Genomic DNA, 14,731 nt, shown 5'->3' on the forward strand with positions numbered 1-14,731 from the left:
AAGTCGGGAACCTCACCAGAGCATGGAAGAGGAGAAAAAAGAATCCTACTCTCCGATATAACTAAGACTCAAAACATTTTCTAGACTCGACTCGGCCAAGTACGATCACACAAAGGCTCCTATGGTCGTAAGGCTTTGATTACCAACTTGTAACGACTAAGATGTGGTCCTTTCTGATCTGGGGATCGAGGCCCCAAATTGGAAAGGAGCGCATCTAAGCGTCTAGCAAAATAAGGTATCATGGCACATACATAATAATAAGAGATTGACAATCAGGGGTTCAATTGCCATCTCATAAATATATCAGAGTACATCACGCATACAATCAAAGTGGTTCTGCTACGGACTACAAAACAAGGGAAATGGCTAAGCTTCCCTGCCTGCTGGCCCACGATCACGACCACGCCTCAATCTTCTAGATAGTTCACGTACAGACGGTCGTTCTCCTTGTCGGACTGCCACGCCAGCTGCGTGCCGTCGGGATCACCTGTCTCTGGGGTACCTGAACCTGTTGGTGTTGTGAAGGAATCTGCGAGCCACGGGGACTCAACAATCTATGACCTCGGTGCCAGAACTAGTCAAGTTATTAGGTTGGAAAGGTGGAGTATTTAGGTTGCAGCATCCTAAGCTTGATATGGTGGCTAACTTACGTAGTACTTGTATGAAGGTGGTCTAAACTAGCGGTCGATAAGACTTGATCACTAAGTGATCCTGAACACCTACTTACGTCATTCATAACCCCACCGTGTTCCCGACCGAAGAGAGATCTTCGAGGGTACAGTCACGATTACGCACTCGGTTGGCAATTTTATTAGCTTATGTTTAAGTTATCTAATACCGGATGTTAACAAAATATTCCAAGTTGCCACATAACCGCGGGACAGCTTTCCAAAAGATTAAACCCTGCAGGGGTGCTCCAACTAGTCCATCACAAACGTACACGGACCGCAAAGTAATCGTCTATCACGAATCTCGTGATCTCATCGGATTCCTTAGAGGCCGCAAAGTAATACACGGGCCGTAAAGTAATAGTCCATCACAAACGTACACAACGAATGAGCTACGCGCATGATGGACTGATAGAAATCACTCAAGTTGCCCTGAGTTGGCCCCGAGCAGTGCCCAGTTTGGACCAACACTCATGAGGAGCACTGGCCCGGGTTGTTGATTAATTCCTCGGGGTAGCTATTCCCTATGCAGATTATTATTAAGTGATTAGCAAATTAACACCAATGTTGGGTCCTGCCGTACAAGTCTTAACACTACGCGATTTATCAAGGGGGTCCCCATAACAACCCCGAACGTGTTAGGAGCGATCAATATGGAATCAAACACCGGTAGCCGGTAACTATGGAGGCAATAACGGAACAAAGCACCCGGAAAAATGCTAGGCCTTCCGTTATTTACCAAGTATATAGGTGCATTAATTAAATAACAGAATTAAGATAATGATATCAAGCTCATGTTGTCACATGAGTCAAAGCACCTGCATCTAGCAACGCTAACATTAGTAGCTGAGCAAAGCCTACTTAGCCATTCAAGTTTCCTAGGAAGGGATCAGTGTTTGGGTTCATGGCATATCAGGAGGCAATATTTCAGTGGTAGGCAGCGAGCATATGTCAAAGGAAACGTAATCTAGCATAACAAGTCTAGAGATGGAATCAAGGTCATATCATCTTGCCTATGATATCCTCAGCTTGGAATGGTTCTTGTTCGTCCTGCACGTACTCTCCCGAAGCCCCGTATTCGTTATCTGATCCCGGTGCTACCCAACAAAAGAATAACATCCAATGAACAACAACACCTCAATATGCAACAAGCACATGATGCATGAGATGAACATGAGCATGCATCACTATTTCTATCACTAACAAAAGCATAAGGAGTAATCACATGTTCCTGGAGAGAACTGCATCCTAAGCTATATTGACATGCATGAGAATGACATGATCAGATGCGTCTCGTGAAAACGATGCAAAACAATCGGAGCTACGGATCAACGGGAATCAACGAAACAAGATATGAAGCCCTACGTGTCAAATTCATCACCACACACCCAAATGGCACAACTCTGGTATTTCCAGGTTGCCAAGACATAAAAAACCCATCATGGATGGGGTGCAGCAAAGAAGAACACCACATCATCAACTAAGCACTCACAAACATCAAAATGACAAAACTACACAATCTGCCATAAACTGCATCTTAGCACTTTGTGAGCTACATGCAAAGCATCTACAGCCACCCAAATGTGACAAATAATATATGTGGCTGTAGCTATCCAAGAATAATACAAGCACAAGCAAGAATCACACAAAAAGGAATTAAAAACAGAAAGATACAATGCTGCAAACTTGCCCAAAAATATCAGATATCAGGGACTTAGTGAAAATTCCAGTTTCTCACTTTCTGTCTTTGGTCTGAAGCATTTTGACAGCAGCCAAAAAAAATATCTACATGTCTCCAAATGGAGTGAAATTTTACAGGTAGCTATAAAAACATATCAGCTTCAACTTTCTAGTTGAAAGCTAAGGCTAGATCACAACACATTGACCTGCACAACCTCATCAACAGGAGAAGAAAATATAAACAGATTCTGAGACTTGGTGAAAATCTGAGGAATTTCAGCCACAAGCCTACTTTGGATGGGCACAACTTGCACATATGGTTTCCAAAACATGAAATGAAACCAACATGTGGTAGAGGGGGTCACCCTCTACTACTACAACCAAGAATCAAACACAAAGGCTCACCACAACTCATGGAACCAAGCTCTAAATATAGAAGAAAAATGAAATATGTCATCTCCAGAAAATGCTCCAATGACAAAACTGAGTTCACCAATGGATTCCTTGGGAGAATCTACCCCAAAAACATATATAATATGCATGCACTTACTTGGAGCAAGTGACCACAAACTAGGAAGGAAGAAACTACAAGAATTCATACATAGTGAATAGTGCAACATTTCATGTGCATATCACTAGAAAAACTCCTACATAGATACTTGCCCATGTGCACAACACCAATGGTTACATGAGGGTTTTGAACCCATGTATGTGTGCCATAGCACATCAATATTACTAGCACATCTACCAAGCTATCCACACACACAAACACCATGCCCTCTCACATATGGTCATGTGAAGGTGCATAGTTTTGCTTGCAATGGTGGGGAAGTTCCACACACACACACATCTACTCCACATCACCCACAACCACATCATGTTTTTGATCAAAACACATAACTACACATGCTGTCATAGCAATCATCACTAGAACAAGATCGCACATACCAAAATATATGTGGTGAGGGGGAGACCATCTACACACACAATCACACTCCTCTAAATCTTATAAGATCACTACACAAGAAATATAGTGCATCAACCTAAAAAACCATTGAGCTTGCAAGCCTGCAATTATAAAACAACCTACACTAGTAATTCCACTACATGCATCTACGAGCACATGCTTATGCTAGCATCTCCACACAAACACTTGCACATCACCATGTGCACACATATACACACATGCACCACACTCCCATTTGTAGTCATCACCACTACAAATACTGGACAGGAAAGAAAAGATAAGATGCACACCTTCATACCTATTGTTTAGGCACAAAGTGTAGCAAGAAACTAGCAAAGGGAAAAAATAAAAGAAAGAAAAGAAAAATAAAGGGCAGGGCTGGGTTTCGAACCCCAGTGCCCCTGGTTATTGTCCTGTGGTGCATACCACTCTGCTAGAGCCTTGTGTTCGACAGAAATAGGGCTGCTAGCAGGTTAACCCTTACTACTGTGCTACCTACAGCCAAAACAGGGAAACAAAAACAAAAGGGGGTCGAAGGGGGATCGATCCCACGACCTCTGGGTACAACCACAAGATACACACCACTGCGCTACGGATCAGGAACCTGACCGAGAAAGGGACTGAACCTAGGTAACTAGTAGGAGGCCCTGCTCTGCCTACAGAGCCTGCCGGCGAGAGGGAGGACGCCGGGCTTGCCTCGCCGTTGTTGTTGCTGCTGCTGCTACGCCACGCCAGGGAGATCTACCACTCCACATACGCTGCGCATGATACGCCACGGCTACACGCCACCACACCAAGCTACTGCACCACAAAACGCATGCCCTGCTGCCTATCTACTATGAACAGAGAGGCCGATGAACACCACGGCGGATCCGGGACCATCCAAGGAGGAAGAAGGAAGGGGACGACGTCTTCCCCTAGAGAAGGAAGAAGGAGGCCGATCTACGGAGGAAGAGGCGCTCGAGGGGAAGAAGAACGACGACGAAGAAGCTCCTGTCGCACAACCGAAGCACAGGCGAAGGAGCACCGGGTTCGCGGTGTAGACGAGGTCCTGTTCGTCGGTGAGGACGCTCCTCGACCTCACCAAGGACGAAAATGGGGCGCGGGCACCATCCCCGTGCCCCTGAACATGGCCGCCGGCGCTGCTCGACGGAGAAGGCGGGGTAGACGGCGGCGAGGGGTTCTCTCTCTCCTCTCCTACTCTACAGAGAACTTACCAGGGAGAGGGAGGAGAGATGGGGAAAGGAGAGAGGTGTCGGCGGCGGATGGTAGAGATGGGAAACCCTAGGAAAGGGAGTAGGGCACGGACGCCGAGATAAATAGGGGGGCCTCGATGTTAGTGCCTCACGGCGCTTGCGTCTCTCTCTGGTGGTCTGACGGAAAGGCAGAGAGGGGGGGGGGGGGAAGACGACATCATGAAGGAAGAAGGATGTTGCGTGGGCTGGTGCGCGAGAGGATTGGAAGGATGGGCCGGCCATGTGGGAGGAAGCCCACAGGGGCGACAGATAAGGGAAGAAGGCTCCGTGGACAATTCTATTTACAGAAATAACATGGAGTAAAAGAAAAGCACAAGAAAAACTACAAGTGCAAAAATCAAAATGGCACCTGCATTGGTCATGTAAAATCAAGTCCTAATTAATAAAAATGAGAACAAGAATTTAGGAGCAAGTATTTATTTTACAAAACGGCCATGGTAGGGACTGTTTTGTAATTGCTTACACCTTTTAAACACCCATTCAAAAACAGCAAGACACATATCTCATCCACCACAATACTTCCTAAACAATCATTTTTTAAATCAGGTTAGGAGCAAGTGGAATTTTGAACTTGAGATAAAAAGAGAGAAAATGGAAATGAAACAATATCAAGCCACCACACCACATCATACATCACATGTTCCCCCCTCACATGAAATCACAATGAACACATCTAACAAGATCACATGCAACCCAACATGACATGGCAAGAATTTATATGGCAAGCAAATAAAGAGGATCAATGGTGCCACATGAAATCATAAGGTAACCACACACACATGAGAACATAATGCAATCTCAAGAAATGATATGGCATGAAACAACATGGTATGCATGCATGCAAGGAAGACAATAAGGGACACATGAAATCATAGAACCAAAAGGACTCTCTCATATCAAAGTCAAGGTGGTCCCACATGGAAGGTTACAAAAAGGGAAAGCTTTACACTTGGGGCATCACAGAGCAGCACGTGGCAACCTTGTGTCTCAAAAGCCCTAAACCTCTAGTATATGTAGGAGGAGGGGAGAGGCAGCCTTGGCGTGCCAAGGAAGGCCTCCTTGGGTCGGTCGAAGTGGGGAAGGGAGGAGTCCTCCTCCAATCCCACTTGGATAAGGACAACTTCCTTATTTTCCCACCTCTTTTGGATTTTCCACTTTTTCCTCATGGGCTTTCCTTGGATGACTTTGTCAGCCATTATACCTTATTGCGCATCCAAGAAACCCACTTGGACCCCTTGGGGCATGGTGGGCCCACCCAGTGAGCCCCCGGAACCCATTCGTCACTCCCGGTACACTACCAGCAATGCCCGAAAACCTTCCGGAATACAAATACCGAACGTCCGGGGCTCCGAACAAAACTTCGGTCACCAACACATATAACTCAACTATACCTAATCGTCACCGAATCTTAAGTGTGTAGACCCTCCGGGTTCGAGAACTATGCAGACATGACGTGAGATACTTCTGTGGTAAATAGCCAACAACGAGACCTGGATGTCCATATTGGGTCCTACATATACTACGAAGATCTCTATCGGTTGAACCTCTATGCCAAGGATTCATATAATCCCGTATACTATTCCCTTTGTCCTTCGGTATGTTACTTGCCCGAGATTCGATCGTCGGTATCTCTATACCTAGTTCAATCTTGATACCGTCAAGTGTCTTTACTCGTTCCGTAATACAAGATCCCGTAACTAACTCCGTAGTCACATTGCTTGCAAGGCTTGTTGTGATGTTGTATTACCGAGTGGGCCCCGAGATACCTCTCCGTCACACGGAGTGACAAATCCTAGTCTTGATCCATGCCAACCCAACATACACCTTTGGAGATACCTGTAGAGCAGCTTTATAGTCACCCAATTACGTTGCGACGTTTGATAACCCACAAGGTATTCATCCGGTGTCCGGGAGTTGCATGATCTCATGGTCATAGAAACAGATACATTGACATGCAGAAAACAGTAACAATAAACTGACACGATCATATGGTACGTTTATAATTTGGGTCTTGTCCATCACATCATTCTCCCAATGATGTGATCCCGTTATCAAGTGACAACACTTGTCTATGGTCAGGAAACCTTGACCATCTTTGATCAACGAACTAGTCAACTAGAGGCTCACTAGGGACAGTGTGTTGTCTATGTATCCACACATGTATTTGAGTTTCCAATCAATAAAATTCTAGCATGGATAATAAACGATTATTATGAACAAGGTAATATAATAATAACTAATTTATTATTGCCTCTAGGGCATATTTCCAATAGTCTCCCATTTGCACTAGAGTCAATAATCTAGTTCACATCACTCTGTGATTGTAATGAATCTAACACCCATACAGTTCTGGGGTCTGATCATGTCTTGCTTGTGAGAGAGGTTTTAGTCAAGGGTTCTGAACCTTTCAGATCCGTGTGTGCTTTACAAATCTTTATGTTAGCCTATAAATGCTGCTACTACGTGCTATTTGAAAATATTCCAAATAACTGCTCTACTATACGAATCCGGTTTACTACTCACAGTTATTCGGATTAGTGTCAAAGCTTGCATCGACGTAACCCTTTACGACGAACTCTTTAATCACCTCCATAATTGAGCAAAATTCCTTATTCATTAGATACTAAGGATAACTTTGACCGCTGTCCAGTGATTCAATCCTGGATCACTCTTTGTACCCCTTGACAGACTCATGGCAAGGCACACATCAGGTGCGGTACACAACATGGCATACTTTAGAGTCTATGGCTAAGGCATAGGGGATGACCTTCGTCCTTTCTCTTTCTTACGCCGTGGTCGTGCTTTGAGTCTTACTCAAATTCACACCTTACAACACAGTCAAGAACTCATTCTTTGCTGATTTATTTTGAACTCCTTCAAAAACCTGTCAAGGCACGCATTTCATTGAAAGTTCTATTTAGCGTTTTGATCTATCTCTATAGATCTTGATGCTCAATGTTCAAGTAGCTCTATACAGGTCTTCCTTTGAAAAAACTCCTTTCAAACAACCCTTTATGTTTTACAGAAATTCTACATTACTTCCGATCAACAATATGTCAACCACATATATTTATCAGAAATTCTATAGTGCTCCCACTCACTTCTTTGGAAATACAAGTTTCTGATACACCTTGTATAAACTCAAAATCTTTGATCATCTCATCAAAGTGTATATTCCAACTCCGAGATGCTTGCACCAGTCCATAGAAGGATCGCTGGAGTTTGCATACTTGTTGGCATCCTTAGGATCGACAAAACCTTCTGTTTTTATCACATACAACCTTTCCACAAGGAAACGGTCGAGGAAACAATGTTTTGACACCCTATGTGCAATATTTCATAAATAATGCATCAACTGCTAACATAATTCCAACAGACTTTTAGCATCGCTATGAGTGAGATAAGTCGAGCTTTGAACTTGCCGAAACATCTTTGCGATAAGTCGAGCTTTTTCTTAATGGTAACTTTTCACCATCATCGTTTGTCTTTCTTTTAAAGATCCATCTTTACTTAATAGTCTTACAACCATCAAGTAGTTCTTCCAAAGTCCACACTTTGTTTTCATACATGGATCCTCTCTCGGATTTCATGGCCTCCACCCATTTGCCGGAATCCGGGCCCACCATCGCATCTCCATAGCTCGTAGGTTCATTGTTGTTCAACAACATGACCTCCAAGATAGGGTTACCGTACCACTCGGTAGTAGTACGCGACCTTGTCGACCTATGAGGCTTGTAGTAACTTGATCCGAAGCTTAATGATCACCATCATCAGTTTCTACTTCAATTGGTGTAGGCGCCACAGGAACAACTTCCTGCGCCCTGCTACACACTGGTTCAAGTGACGGTTCAATAACCTCATCAAGTTCCACCACCATCCCACTCAATTCTTTCGAGAGAAACCTTTCCTCGAGAAAGGACCCGTTTCTAGAAACAAACACTTTGCTTCCGGATCTGAGATTGGAGATGTACCCAACTGTTTTGGATATCCTATGAAGATGCATTTATCCGCTCTAGGTTCGGCCTTTATCAGACTGAAACTTTTTCACATAAGCGTCGCAGCCCCAAACTTTTAAGATACGACAGCTCAGGTTTCTCCAAACCATAGTTCATACCGTGTCATCTCAACGAAAATACACGGTGCCCTATTTAAAGTGAATGCGGTTGTCTCTAATGCATAACCCATAAACGATAGTGGTAATTTGATAAGAGATATCATAGTATGCACCATATCAAATAGGGCGCAGCTATGACATTCACACACCATCACACTATGGTGTTCTAGGTGGCATGAATTGCGAAACAATTTCCACATTGTCTTAACTGTGTACCAAAACTCGCAACTCAGATATTCATCTCTATGATCATATCATAGACAGTTTATCCTCTTGTCACGACGCTCTTCACTCTGAAATAGATTTGAACTTTTCAACATTTCAGACTTGTGATTCATCAAGTAAACACTCCTGTATCACTCAAATCGTCAGTGAAGTAAGAACATAACGATATCCACTGCGTGCCTCAACACTCATTGGACTGCACACTTAAAAAATGTATTACTTCCAACAAGTTACTTTCTTGTTCCATGTGGTATGATTTGCATGTATCAAGTGATTCAAAATCAAGTGAGTCCAAACTCTCCATCTGCATGGAGTTTCTTCATGTGTTTATACCAACACGTATGGTTTGCATGTCTCAAACGTTTCAAAAATGAGTCATTACAAAGATCCATCAGGATGGAGCTTCTTCATGCATTTTACACCAACATGACTCAAGTGGCGGTGCCACAAGTAAGTGGTACTATCATTACTACTTTGTATCTTTTGGCATCAATAATATGAACATGTGTAGCACTATGATCGATATTTAATAAACCATTGAAGGTAATTATTCAAGCAAACAGAATAACCATTATTCTCTTTAAATGAATAATCGTATTGCCATAAACATGACCCAATCATGTTCACGCTTAACGCAAACACCAAATAACAATTATTTGGGTTTAACACCAATCCCAATGGTAGAGGGAGCGTGCGATGTTTGATCACATCAACCTTAGAATTACTTCCAACACACATCGTCACCTCACGCTTGCTAGTATCCTTTTAATCGTAGCTATAACTTCGAGTTACTAACACTTAGCAACTGAATCGGTATCTAATACCCTGGTGATACTAGGAATACTAGTAAGGTACACATCAATATCACGTATATTCAATATACTTGTGTCGATTTTGCCAACCTTCTCATCTACCAAGTATCTAGGGTAGTTCTGCCTTAGTGACCGTTCCCCTCATAACAGAAGCACTTAGTCTCGGGTTTGGGTTCAACCTTGGGTTTCTTCATTAGAGAAGCAACTAGTTTTCCGTTTCATGAAGTATCCCTTCTAGCCCTTGCCCTTCTTGAAACTAGTGCTTTTACTAAACATCAACAATTGACGCTCCTACTTGATTTCTACTTTCGCAGTGTCAAACATTGCGAATCGCTCAAGGATCATCATATCTATCCTTGATATGTTATAGTTCATCACGAATCTCTAGCAGCTTGGTGGCAGTGACTTTTGAAAACCATCACTATCTCATCTGGAAGATTAACTCCACTTGATTCAAGCGACTGTTGTACTCAGACAATCTGAGCACATGCTCAACGATTGAGATTTTCTCCTTTACTTTGCAGACAAAGAATCTTGTCGGAGGTCTCATACCTCTCAACAAGGGCACGAGCATGAAATCCCAATTTCATCTCTTAGAACATCTCTTATGTTCCGTGGCGTTCAAAACGTCTTCGGTGCCTTGCTTCTAAGCCGTTAAATATTACACATTGAACTATCACGTAGTCATCTAAACGTGTATGTCATATGTTCGCAACATCCACACACGATGCTCAAGGTGCAACACACCGAGTGGTGCATTAAGGATATAAGCTTTGTGCACAGCAATGAGGACAATCCTCAGTTTACGGACTGTGTCTGCAAAGTTGCTACTATCATCTTTCAACTAAATTTTCTCTAGGACATATAAAAAACAGTAGAGCTACATCGCAAGCTACAACATAATTCACAAAGACCTTTTGACTATGTTCATGATAATTAGTTCAATTAATCATATTACATAAGAACTCCCACTCAAATAGACATCGCTCTAGTCATTCGAGTGACGCATGATCCAAATCCACTAACTCAAATCCGATCATCACGTGAGTTGAGTATAGTTTCAGTAGTGAACATCTCCATGTTGATCATATCTACTATATGATTCATGCTCGACCTTTTGGTCTCTTGTGTTCTGAGGCCATGTCTTCACATGCTAGGCTCGTCAAGTTTAACCTGAGTGTTCCGCGTGTGCAACTGCTTTGCACCCGTTGTATGTGAACGTTGAGTCTATCACACCCGATCATCACGTGGTGTCTCGAAACGACGAACTGTCGCAATGGTGCACAGTCGGGGAGAACACAATTTTATCTTGAAATTTAAGTGATGGATCACCTTATAATGCTACCGTCGTCCTAAGCAATATAAGGTGCAGAAAAGGATTAACATCACATGCAATTCATAAGTGACATGATATGGCCATGATCTTGTGCTTCTTGATCTCCATCACCAAAGCACCGGCATGATCTTCATCGTCACCGGCGCCACACCATGATCTCCATCATCGTGCCGCCATCGAGGTTGTCATGCTATCTATGCTATTACTACTAAAGCTACAACCTAGCAACATAGTAAATACATTTGCAAGCACAAACGTTAGTTTTAAAGACAACCCTATGGCTCCTGCCGGTTGCCGTAGCATCGACGTGCAAGTCGATATTTAACTATTACAACATGATCATATCATACATCCAATATATCACATCATGTATTTGGCCATATCACATCACATGCATACCCTGCAAAAACAATTAGACATCCTCTAATTTGTTGTTGCATGTTTTACGTGGTTGCTATGGGTATCTAGTATGATCGCATCTTATTTACGCAAAACCAGAGCAGTGATGTGCAAATTGCTATTTAACCTCTCTCCAAGGACCGCCTCGGTCAAATCCAATTCAACTAAAGTTGAAGAAACAGACACCCGCGAGTCATCTTTATGCAACAAGTTGCATGTTAGTTGATGAAACCGGTCTCTCGTAAGCGTACGAGTAAGGTTTGTCCGGGCCGCTTCAATCCAACAATACCGCCAAATCGAGAAAAGGCTAAGGAGGGTAGAAAATCGAACATCAAAGCCCACAAAAAACTTTTGTGTTCTACTCGAGATTAGATCTACGCATGAACCTAGCTCATGATGCCACTGTTGGTGAACGTTGTATGGGAAACAAAAAATTTCCTATGCACACGAAGACCTATCATGGTGATGTTCATCTACGAGAGGGAGATCAGATCCACATACCCTTGTAGATCACTAAGCGGAAGCGTTATTAAACGCGGTTGATGTAGTGGTACGTCTTCACGATCCGTCCCACGATCTGTCCCATGAACCTTCTCGTGATCCGTCCCGATCGTGCCGAATGGATGACACCTCCGCGTCCTACACACGTACAACTCGATGACGATCTCCGCCTTCTTGATCCAGCAAGAGAGACATGGAAGTAGATGAGTTCTCTGACAGCATGACGGCACGCCAGTGATGGTGATGATCTATTCCTGCATGGCTCCGCTCGAGCTCAGCAGAAAACTGATCTAGAGGAAGAACTACGAACTAGAGGAGAGGGCAACACGTGGCAAAGTTGTGTCTCAAAAGCCCTAAAGCTCTAGTATATATAGGAGGAGGGGAGAGGCAACCTTGGTGCACCAAGGAAGGCCTCTGTGGGTCGGCCGAAGTGGGGAAGGGAGGAGTCCTCCTCCAATCCCACTTGGATTAGGACTCCATCCTTATTTTCCCACCTCTTTTGGATTTTCCACTTTTTCCTCATGGGATTTCCTTGGATGTCTTTGTCAACCCATTATACCTTATTGCGCATCCAATAATCCCACGTGGACCCCCTGGGGCGTGGTGGGCCCACCCAGTGGGCCCAACCCATTCGTCACTCCTTGTACACTGCCGGCAATGCCCGAAAACCTTCGGAATCCAAATACAACCTTCCTATATATCAATCTTCGTTTCCGGACCATTCCGGAAACCCTCATGATGTTAGGAATCTCATCCGGACTCCGAACAAAACTTCGGTCACCAACACATATAACTCAACTATACCTAAACGTCACCGAACCTTAAGTGTGTAGACCCTGCGGGTTTGAGAACTATGCAAACATGATTGATACGTCTCCAACGTATCTATAATTTTTGATGGTTTCATGCTATTATCTTGTAAAACTTTGGATGTTATGCATGCCTTTTATATATTTTTTGGGACTAACTTATTAACTCAGTGCCAAGTGCCAGTTCATGTTTTTCCATGTTTTTGACCCCTTTCAGAGGAGATTTTGAAACAGAGTCCAAACGGAAGAAAATCCCCGAAAAGATTTTTTCCGTAACGGAAGAAGATCGGGAAGCTTGAGAGCCAAGGCAGGGGGGCCTCAGAGGCCCCACAAGCCCCCACCCCGCAACCAGGGGGGGAGGCCGCGGCCCACAGGCTTGTGGGCCCCCTCGACGCCCTCTGCCCTAGGGGTTGCGCCTATATATTCCCTAAAAATCCCAAAAAAATCAGGAGATCATCGAAAGTACTTTTCCGCCGCCGCAAGCTTGTGTCTCCGTAAGATCCCATCTGGGGTACGTTATGGTGCCCTGTTGGAGGGGGGATTCGGACACGGAGGGCTTCTTCATCAACACCATGACCTCTCCGATGATGCGTGAGTAGTTCACCATAGACCTACGGGTCCATAGCTAGTAGCTAGATGGCTTCTTCTCTCTCTTGGATCTTCAATACAAAGTTCTCCATGATCTTCATGGAGATCTATCCGATGTAATCTTCTTTTGCGGTGTGTTTGTCGATATCCGATGAATTGTGGATTTATGATCAGATTATCTATGAATCTTATTTGAGTTTCTTCTGATCTCTCTTATGCATGATTTAATATCCTTGTAATTCTCTTCGAGTTGTGGGTTTTGTTTGGCCAACTAGATCTATGATTCTTGCAATGGGAGAAGTGCTTGGTTTTGGGTTCATACCGTGCGGTGACCTCACCCAGTGACACAAGGGGTAGCGAGGCACGCATAATGTTGTTGCCATCAAGGGTAAAAAGATGGGGTTTTCATCGTTGGTTTGAGATTATCCCTCTACATCATGTCATCTTGCTTAAGGCGTTACTCTGTTCGTCATGAACTCAATACACTAGATGTATGCTGGATAGCGGTCGATGTGTGGAGTAATAGTAGTAGATGCAGAAAGTACCGGTGTACTTGTCTCGGACATGATGCCTATATGTATGATCATTACCTTATATATCGTCATGACTTTGCGCGGTTCTATCAATTGCTCGACAGTAATTTGTTCACCCACCGTGATATTTGCTATTTTGAGAGAAGCCTCATGTGAACACTATGGCCCCCAGGGTCTACTCCACACCATATTTTCGTCCTTACACTTTTTACTTCGTTGCACTTTCCGCCTTCAGATCTCACTTTGCGAACAATCTTGAAGGGATTGACAACCCCTTTGAAGCATTGGGTGCAAGCTTGTTTGTGTTTGCGCACGTACTCTGGACTTGACGAGACCCTCCTTCTGGATCGATACCTTGGTTCTCAAACTGAGGGAAATGCTTACTGCTCCTGTGCTGCATCACCCTTTCCTCTTCAAGGGAAAAACTGATGCAAACAAGAGAAGTAGCTAGAAGAATTCCTAGCGCCAAGGAAGGACTTTTGTAACCGTAGCAGAAGGATTTCTGGCGCCGTTGCCGGGGAGGAAGATCAAGTCAAGAACTCATCAAAGTAGGTGTCGCAAACTCATCTCTTGCATTTACTTTGGTTGCCAGTTGCCTCTCGTTTTCCTCTCCCCCACTTCACCAATTTGCCTTTTTTGTTTGCCTTTTCGTTCGCCTTTTTTCTTGCTTGCTCTTTGTTCGCTTGTGTGCTTGCTTGCTTGCTGAAGTCACCATGAATGAAAACACCAAACTTTATGACTTCTCGAATACTAATAATAATTATTTTATTAGTACTCCAATTGCTCCAGCCACTAGTGCGCAGTCATACGAAATCAATGGCGCTTTGCTGAATCTTGTTATGA

Source organism: Hordeum vulgare, chromosome 3H (assembly GCF_904849725.1).
Source record: "Hordeum vulgare subsp. vulgare chromosome 3H, MorexV3_pseudomolecules_assembly, whole genome shotgun sequence".
In the NCBI taxonomy this organism is placed as follows: Eukaryota; Viridiplantae; Streptophyta; class Magnoliopsida; order Poales; family Poaceae; genus Hordeum; species Hordeum vulgare.